Below are 10,755 nucleotides of genomic sequence, written 5' to 3' on the forward strand. Positions count from 1 at the left end.
ATAATTCTTTATTTTAAGCTTTAAGTTAATGCATAAGAGTAATGGCTTGCCCTGTCAGGCGCTTTGACAGATGCGTGTGCGTCCTCAGCGCAAAAACGTTCAGTTTACGGTCATATCCTTATCTATAAATGCCACAAATTCACGCGAGCATTTCCATTTTTGTATAAAGGTCCGTCCTGACAGTCTGTGTTAAGTTTAAAATACCGAATGAGCGCCGGCGCGGCGGGCGCGCGCACGCGCGTCAGACGGACAGAACACAGTAGAGAGGGAGACAATTAATAGGCTTTTCAGCGCAAACATATCCATTGTGCTGAATTATCTGTTGTTGAAAGTTAATTTAAGGTTTAAAATAAATTAAAATATTGTATGAGAGTAGGAACTTTAAACTATATTCAATTTTTACAATGCTTAACACATGTAAGTTTAACAATGTGTTTATGTAAGGTTTGTGCCACTGCTGCTCTAAAGTAACAGTATTGGTGATAACCAAAATCATTTTTCGGCTTTCTGTACTGGTTAGTACTCCAATATGTGTAAGCTCTTTAGTAACAGTAGTAGGCTATTTTTAATGCTATAATATCATTATTGCTGTTATCTATGAAAGAAAACCAGAGCACTTATTTTTTCTTGTATTTTTTATTTGAGTATTTTTTTTTTTCGCGATACCCAATTGCAGTCAAAAAGTACATAAACAATACCAGCAAGAATGCAAGCTGTTATGAGGCCATTTTTTATTATTATGTCTAATAAATGACAATAACATTTTTAAATTTAAACAAATTTTTGACAAATTTCTAAAATATGTTTTCTCTTTATTATGATAAGTGGTCTAATAAATTAAGCACTGTATGTTTTCATAGCATTCAGTTGTCACGTTTGTTTGAAGGACATTGGGCAGAATGTGGAATAGTGTTTTTTTTGGTCAATATTTTTTAATCCGATTAATCGATTAATCGAAAGAATAATCGGCCAACTAATCGATTATCAAAATAATCGTTAGTTGCAGCCCTACAAACAAGAGTAGAAAAGAAAACAAGTATTTTATCACGAAACCAGAACTGACAGCAACAATACTGGACTAACAATACCTGACCAACCTTCACAGGTCCTCACAAACAGTTGTTCAAACTTCGCGTCTCTCCAGAATGCGTCTCAGACCCAGTAAGAGTGTATGCCCCCTGAAATCAGACCCCTGCTTCAACTCACGACTCCATTTCAGCCGTACGCCAAAAGAGAGCACGGCTCGGGTTTCACACGCACGTGGTGCATTGTGGGAACGATGGGCATCTCTGCGGCTTGGCTCGGTAGCAGGCCTGACGTGGATAAACTCCACTGGGTTACTGTCTGAGGACACTGTGATTTTTGTGATGGAAACGGTTTCTGCGGTTTCTAAATGCAGCGCTCGGATATAAAACTGTAAGGATGACAGGCATGTTAAAAACAAGTTCGATTATAAATGTGCAAAGCGTTTCCCTGCTCTCTAGTTCATCTGGCTTTATCCTGCACGTTTCCCAAAGCCAAACACATTTTACATTCCTTGATACCCAACAGAACTGAACCGGACACCATAAAAATAACCCACAGCTTTATGAGCTCTGGCAGTATTTATGCACAGCTCTCTGTTTGGAGCAGTGTTGTTATTGTTTACTGAAACTAAAATTATTCAAAATCACTTTCATTCATTTAAATATTTGATAAAAACGTCAAGAAAAATTTGTAATGTTGACCTGGCTCCTAACTGAAATAAATAAATTACATAAATAAAAATGACAAAAACGCATAACAAAATACATATAATTCAAATATTAATAAATATTACAATAGTATATTAATAATACTAAGATAACATTGCTTTGGACAAGGAAATGCATAAGTAAAAAAATATATATATATATTTTCCAGCTTTAAGATGATAGTATACATGTCAATTATGTGTTCGATTTGACACGATACAACACCAAACATGACACTTGTCATGAATCGTGACGTATGATGACATATCAAACATATCATATCAGCTAAAATTTATCAAGCAGATTTTTCTGCAAGTAAAAACAAAAACATTTAAACGATAAATTAATTTCACAATGAAATTTTTCCAATGAAAAAGTACACTACTAAACACTATTTACCAAAAGGAAACTTTCATGAACATTTAAAAGAGCTTTGATATTACAGCAATATTAACAATAATGTGTAATTGATAATCGGCAAGAACGCAATGGAAGAGATTAGTAGGTTTGAAACTATTGATTTTATTCCATTTAAATAATATATCGGCCACCAAAGCACCTTAACAAACAGAAATTATGCAACTCAATCACAATGCACAATCATTTTTTATTTGAAGTGAACACCTGTGTCATTTTAGCTATGGACAGAAATCATATTCATTTTACACATGACAGCAGATTCTGAAACTGCAAGTGCCATAAGGTCTCCTGACTGATTAGGACACCGCTATTAAACAAGAAACCAATTCATGTTTTACTTCATGACACCCAACCACAAAAAGCCCTATGGTGGCACAGTGATGCTATCAGATGGTGATACTATGGTACAGAATGATTCAAATTCACACACCACAGCATTTACAAGGTTTTATTTAAAGTACCTCGGTGCACCACGAAAATACCATGGTGCATGACTTCAAAGCCATGTTAGTACTAATGGCATCGCATACAAAAACATAGAAACACCATAATACAGTCTAGTGAGTGAACACCCATAACACTGTCAAATGGAAAAACATGATAAACACCGTGTGTTTAGCAGCGCTTAGGAATATTAATGAAGACAAGACTGCTTGGGGGTTTTTTCCTCAGGAAATTATACACGAGGGAAAGTAGACAAGCAAACGAGTTTAGACTAGTTACCTCAGAAACCAAACATCAAGAAACTACCCCATATAAACCCCGTCCAAAGCCATCGCAGCTCCAGATATCAGGCCAAACCAAGCATCTAAAACCGTACGACGGCAATGGTTCGGGTACAAGGAATGCAAACAATATTTAAAGTGAATGTGCATTTATTCATCAGAATCATTACTATAAACCTGTAAGGGTTCTGGCATGCCAAACAAGATTTTAATTGCTCTTATGACAACTAATTAATTCAGAAATCACATTTCCTCATACATTTGGAGATCTAACAGAAATCCCAGATCCATCATTAAACAGCAATTTAACATTAAACAAAAACGCTCGAGGGAAGACTTTCCTCTCGTGGCCTTTGGCATACTTGGAACAGTGTGACCTCTGCAAACACAAAGCTTAAGACAAAAGAGTCTTGCATTCATGCTGAATGACCTCATTGCTTATTACAAGCAGTCCTGACGGCTCCGATTCTGCCACGGATATACTGGTAACAGTGAGAGAAGTCATTTGTTTTGAATGTGCTCTTTGTTCTTCAAAATCTTTAGTTTTGGCTAATGAGAAAACAGCAGCGAGCGCGTGGAGGAAAGCCCTGCTGAGAGGCGTCTCGTGCGGACATGTTTGCGAAACTCAACCCTCAGTGAAACTCGCTCAAACTCAGAGTCCTTCCTGCAACACCTGTTTTTCAGATGACATCATCGGCGAGCTGATGGACGGCTTTCTATAGATTTTCTGATATGAAAATTTGAGGGGGAGAATAAAAATCCCTAAAAATCTAACATGGCTGTGCAATTCACATACTGATTTCTATTGATTGAAGAGGAGTATCAAAAACAGATTAATATCTATTAGCACAGAAGAAAAGTATATCTTCTGTTGCAATAATCACCAATATTCTATTTTAATATTTAGGTCAACGTGCAATCTATTCTATTTAGTCATGTTTCTGGTCTTCCAGTGAATGATTTATCAGTCCAAATTGTTCCAAAGAGAATAAACTTCTCTTTCTAAATTGTAATCAAAATGTAACAACTTCCTCCGCCTCTGAAACAACTTTACTGTTGATGTATACTTCGCTACATCCACCTGACACCGATTTAGTAAGTAACACCCACATAAATCCTGATAGATCACATAAAAGTCCTGCTCAAATTTGTTTGGGATGAGAAAATGGTAGGGTTGGGCCGACTACTGATCAATATAATAAGCTTTGTTCTTTGTTAGTTTCTCTTTGTAAAATTTGAGAAACTCAAACAATAGATGTGGTTTTGAAGCTCTTTAATGTGGTGACAGATTGCTGCTACTGTAGTAGCTCAGTTCAAGCAAACGAACCGATCATCTCTTTCTTTTTACTACTAGTTATAGAATGAAAAATGTGAGCATCAGGTGTTATTAAAAGATACAGTACAGCTTGTTTCACGTCTCATGTGACCGAGGAAATACATCAATAAAACAGCTGGTAAACAATGTCATTTAACGTTAGCTAGAAAAAATATAGCCTATATAAATGTATGTACATTTTTATTTTTTAAGTTTTTTACTTATTTTTACTTAACCTGTTAGCAATCTCATTCATTATATGTAGGGCTGGGCGATATGGACAAAATAATTATCACGATAAATGTCAAATTCTTTTTTTTTTTCAAGTTTAAAGACAGATTTTTGCTCCAAAGTTAAAGTTTTAGAAACCAGATAGTTAGTTGTGGTTTTAAACTACTGTTTATGGTGAGAACATGATAAACACGGGTTTGAATTCCTTACACTTTTCCAGTTATTTTTCCTTAACAAAATAATTATATTAATAGAAAACTTTATTTCTTAGTTTCTGCATATTCTAATGAGTAATATTATTTCAAATTAAGAAACAGGTTTGTGTTGCCTGTGTTGTATGAAAACCAGTATTGTAAATAGGCCACAGTTAGTATAAATGCACAAACGCTATAGCTTAATCATAGAAAATACGGTAATTATATTCTATTACTCCTTTAATACATGTCTACATTAATATTATAATAAAATTCAATACAAATTCCAATGTTTCTGACACAATACCATGGTGTTTTAGTATTACTAACTACAGTAAATGATGGTCGATTTGTAGTTTGAAAAGCCTTCACACAGTGTTTCTCCTGTTTGTCAGTGGTTTCATCTGCCATTAAACTCGCTTAAATCAGCGAGTCATATGACTCCACGTGATTTTTTATTCTCGCTATTATTATTAAAGTAATGTTGTATTTTCTATTTGCTCTCCTTTGCATTAATGTGATGCAGTAAATGTACGTTGTATAATGTGCCCTGGGAAATACATATTAAACAAGAGATGACTCTGATTCATGGCTTTGTTCCTATTCTATCAGGATTACGTTGTTGTGTGGAGTTTAATATGCTTCAACCAGACTGAGAATTGTTTAATTCTTGGAAATATTTTGCCATTTTGAAGTAATTTATCATGATGTGGTGATTTGAGGGATATGAGTAAATTGAGATACACGCTCAAATGTACCGGAGATCAATGACTATTTAAAAAAGGGACTTTGCCGGAGACGGAGAATACCATGCAGTGCTTTAAGCGCATTATCTCACGAGTCAGCGGTCTGAGTGGCCATATAAGTTACAAACAAGTAAAATGTTATTGCTTTATCGATTATATAACAACAACTTGGAAAACAGACAAAACAGAAAAGGTAAGAAGCATTATTTGAGAAAAGGGCACACTGATATAATACGCGCAGACCTGTAACAGAACTAATTGTACCCTGCGTTGATGTAATTTCCGATTCTTGTGAAAAAGGCTAATCGGAATTGATCAAATTCAAACGATACCCAACCCTACTTGCGAATCAAATCAATGTGAGAAATCAGTGATAATTCCCAGGCCTAGAAAATGGTTGTTTTTTTGGTGACTTCATTTAGTAAAGACTGAGAATTCAAGGTGATGAAGCCAACAACTAATGCCAACAACAAAACTTAGCAATAGTTTAAAGTTTAACTTGCACTCTAAAAGCTCAATACTTCTTTGACACAATTTAAAGAGTGTAAACTTTTAGACAAACTTGTTCTAAAAAGATTAAGCTACTAAACTTAGTAACTAAACTTAGTACTCCATGAAAAAATCCATGAAGAGGGAGAATGGCTAATCTGACTTGTGTTAGAAACACACAAACGCCCTTCCCCCATGAAAAGATTCCATTGTGACATTCTAAACTGCAATAGCAGTCAGCAAGAGAATGCAGCATATTCCCAACAACACTGGAATGCTTTGTTAGGGGGATATCTTTCAGACCGCCGGCCCAGCCAGCAGCACACACACACACCTCGGGCTCGCATGTATCCAAACCGAAATGCATGCAACCTTGAAACGTCCATCTGAACTGAGCTAGAAAGCAAAGAAAACCAATTCTACATTCACAGACTGTCATATGAGCAAACATCGCTTTATGTTGCACAAAGTCATTAAGAATTATTCTGAGAAAGCAAATTGAAACTTCATGGAAACAGCATGTTTGGCCACTCACGGATGACCTGAGCATTATTTCCATAGCAACAGTATTAGCCAACAACGCTACTCATATTCCAAATGCTGGTCAAATAAAGAAACAGACGTGATTGTGTTTCACAGGAGGATGCATAACATATATAAACATACAGAAATGCCAACACTGGGATTCTGCAGGTTTTATGAAAGTAAATTTAAGATCTTTTAAAGATCAAGTAATCATAATGTTCTCTAAATGTCCAATCAGAACACAATGAGTTCTATTAGCATCACTTCAAAGTTTGCAAACGCAACTTCCAACAGATCTTTATTACTTTTTTGGATATAACGTTTAATGTACCAAAAGCTGCTGTCCGTCCACAGTGTTTTTGTCTTGGTATCTTGATTCTTACTAAATCACGCAACATCTAAGCAAAATGAGATAAAAAGTCTTGTTTTCTGAGAAACTGATCAAAATGAAGTGAGTTTACAATTAAAATTCAGAGAAAAAATGTTTTTATATAACTCACTGACAGATATTTGTTCTTGTGTCAAGCATAACCTCACTTAATTTTGTCCAGTTTCTTTGAAAACGAGACTTAATATTTTCATTTTTAGTAAATGTGCTTTAAGGATATTCAATCTTAAAAGAAGACAAAAATACTGAGGAATACAATCATTTTTTGCAGTGTATGCCACATTTAAAGCCATGACTATGGATTTTATGATTTAAGACTTTTAAGGTCTTCGTTTGTGAATTAAGACTTTTAAGACCTGCATAAATTCATTTGTGAATAAATGCAAAACACCTGAAATGTTTGAAGCATCATTCCCAGGTGAAAAACAAGTGCACTTCCATAATGTACTTGTAGTACACTTGAGTGCACTAGTGTATGAAAGATGGGTTCAAATGTGCTACAAGTGGTAACTAAATACATTTTTTAAATACAGAGATAGTATGTTAAAAGTGCATTTGAGTTCATATTCATGGTGTCTCAAAATAGCACAGTTGAGTAGACTTTAAGTTTAGCTTAAGAAGTACTAAAGAATCACTTTTAGTGAAGTACAAAATTAGTCTGTGAAAATAGAGCACTTTAAGTACATTATGGAAGTGCACTTGTTTTTCACAGGTTTGATTCTAAATTATTTCATTTAGATAGATAACACAAACACAAAAATATTTCCTTTCCACCCTTCCGACCACAAAAATAGGTCAAATCAATTTCACGCACAGTGCAAAATCTCCCAGACTATACAAATATCCCTACATTGTCAACAGGTCAGGAAAAAAAATTAAATGTTCCGGGCAATCATGAGAAAATACTTCTTGAAATAACTAGCACTGCTGCAGCATCCATTAAGCACCGATTCATGCTTTTTCTTTCATTCCCAAACTGAAGGGACCCAAACAGGAAATACATTCCACATGAACTCAGAGAAGCCATTGCCAGCGAGTCTCATTCGAGAGTCGGGCTACAATAGCTCAGAGGAGCCAGCCGTCTGCTCGCAGCACTTTTCAAAAGAGGGTTTAACGAAAATCCTGGTTGCAAAACACAATGAAGTTCACACAGAATAGAGTGCAACTGACCTACTCGCATTCATCTAACAAACTAATCACAGGCTTCTGTGGAATCCAGGGTGAAGAATGTGGAAACTAACGATTAGGATCACAATCACACAGTGTTAAAATGCTGGTTTTTACATTTGCAGACTATAGGAATACTATAACATCAGCGTGTGTAACATGTTTGTTCTGATAGGTCTCAGAGAGCAGGAAAAAACGGTACTAAATGGAAATAATAATGGATTTGTGCAAAATACAAGTTGATCAACTTTTAAAAAAAGGAGGAGAAATGCTTTACATATCTTTAGTTGTTGACATCAAATGTACATTGAATCTTTTCTCATCTATAACTTGGCAGGAGCTAGTCAAATTAGAAGTCAACAATGACAGGTCGCATTAAAGGAATCGTTCATGCAAAAATGAAAATTTGCTGGAAATTTACTCACCTTCATGATGAGTTCGTTTTTTCGTGGGAACAGATTGGAGATGGGAGAAATGTAGCATACATCACTTGCTCACCAATGGATGCTCTGCAGTGAATGGGTGCCGTCAGAATGAGAGTGTAAACAGCTGATCAAAAACATCAGCGGTTTAAAGTTAGAACGTCTTGATGATGGATTTGTTTCTTACAAACACACAGCTTTTGTCTTCCCAAGATGTTAACTGATGGACTGGAGTGGTGTGGATTACTTGTGTTGTTTTTATCAGCTGTTTGGACTCTCATTCTGACGGCACCCATTCACTGAAGAGGATCCACTGCTGAGCAAGTGATGGAACGCTACATTTCTCCAAATCTGATGAAGAAACAAACTCATCTACATCTTGGTTGATCTGAGGGTGCAAATGTCCAGCAAAACAACCATAAAAAACACTACATACAGTAAATAAAATAAGACTACATTACCCACTTGCAATACACAAAATATACTTTGCACAGACCAAGTTAAATTTATTTGTATGGCGCTTTTAACACAATGTTTTAAATCAGCTTTGCAGAAAATCATAATGTTCATCATGTTTCTTTTTTGAATATATTCAATGTTTAGTTGACGCATTTAGTAAATTAGGACGATAAGTTACATTTTGCAATGATACAAGCAGTTGAGATATATTATCCTATATATTTCTATATAGTATATCACCATATGTATGTACAGAAAAAGTTGGGCATTCTCATATATCCAACTTTATATAATATAATAATATTTTCCAATGAAATAAAAAACTAAAAAATCAGGCATTTGAAATGTACCATTTAGTATAGCAATGTGCACGTGATGTACTTCTGACTTACTAAACAAGAATAAACTAAATGATAACAATGTCAACATTTTTGGTCATGATGATTACCAAATCTGGCTCGGTGCTGACATGCAATGTAAAATCTGGGTCCTGAAACAAAACCAACTGCTAAAGAACCCCAAAAACAACCAAATCAAATCCAATGAAAACACAGCAGAAATGCTCCAGCAAACTTTTTCATTTACGGGGCGACAAATGCATTTAACTTCACACTGCAAAGTGTAATTCAAGCTACATACAGGCTTACACTGACGTGCAGTTGAGTATAAATATCCTGAAATATTCTGAGAGCTACAGCCACTAGAAACACTACAGGAATCTGGATCCTCCTGACACACAGAATTCATTTAAATAAACCAGTCTGTGATCTCCTAGACACTCATTCCAGCGAAAACAAAACCAAGCCCAACCAAAACTAGCAGTTAGGACCAGTTCCCCGGTGACAAACTACCACTAGAGCCCGAGATGACCTCATTATATTTTGCATTGATATAATATGGAAGATTGTCCATTTCAACACAAATCTAGAAGTTTCCGAAACCCAGAAAAACACTGATTCATCTCCAGTGGCACTCGCCAGGGGTTTGTGTGTGTATGACACCCGTCGGCTGTCATTAGGGTGTTAAAGGGCTGCAATGAAGCGTATCGCTGCTTTTTCAGGGCGTTGAAGGGTCTCCAGCCCCAGTGTAATTTAGGGACCCCGGGAGCAATTTTAATTACGCCATTAATTGAAGTAATTAAGATCAGACCTGCAGACTGCAGCATATTTGATGAGATTTAAACGGCTCAATTCTGATACAAACGAACCAAATACTCACAACCCACATAACCGCCGAAATACCACTTTAGTGCTTTCCTGCTATCGTTACGCTCCTTTAACAGCAACGAAATTACGTTTCAAATGATTATACAAAAACCTTCAGTGTTTATGGAGCTAATCTCAGTTAGCCATTAGCACCTCTCGTTGACACGGATTGAAAAAAACACCTCAAACACGTCCAAACACAAGCGCTCGCGGCCGCTCCGGGCGGCGGGCATTAACGGACTCAGGTCCTACCTGTAGCGGCTCCGGGAAAGGCGTTTATCGGTGTGAAAAACAGCCCGATCGGCGGTCGGATCACGGCATCACTTACCAGCTGTTTGTCCCCACCCTCCTGTCTGTGGAAAGCGGAAATGACGCAGCGAGTCTTCCGAGCGCGCGTCCACAAAGCGCGAGCACGGCAGGAGACGCGCGCGTCCGACCATACCAAAGAGCGCTTGCACTTGGAAAAAATTAAACTAAAGTAGATTCAAGATTTTTTATTTGTCACATACACAATTATACAGAGTATAACCAGCAGTGAAATGTAGATTTTCAGTGCATTGCTGCTCGCCTTACAAAATACTACAGTTTTCACCGAAGTACAATATTTATTGAAGTTTTTGTTCCTATATGTATTATGGCTAATAATAATAATACATTATTATTTTTTTCTGTAAGAAGTTTGTAGAAGTTGTCTGGCATTTATTTTTATTTTATTAATTTGATTATAGAGGTAATA

The 10,755-nt window shown here is 36.2% G+C and overlaps 1 protein-coding gene across 2 annotated transcripts in view; it reads right to left on the reverse strand.

Annotated features, from left to right (window-relative positions):
- Positions 1-10,420, reverse strand: part of garre1 (granule associated Rac and RHOG effector 1) — a 36,617-nt gene extending 26,197 nt beyond the window's left edge. The window contains exon 1 of one of the 2 annotated variants that reach the window (XM_079374763.1): positions 10,348-10,420. The gene's annotated coding sequence lies outside the window, so the exon portion shown is untranslated. Of the gene's footprint in view, positions 1-10,271 lie in introns of both variants that reach the window. The other variant, XM_079374762.1, reaches the window with a different exon arrangement.
- Between the last annotated feature and the right edge of the window lie 335 nt (positions 10,421-10,755).

Source organism: Barbus barbus (genome assembly GCF_936440315.1).
Source record: "Barbus barbus genome assembly, chromosome: 23".
In the NCBI taxonomy this organism is placed as follows: Eukaryota; Metazoa; Chordata; class Actinopteri; order Cypriniformes; family Cyprinidae; genus Barbus; species Barbus barbus.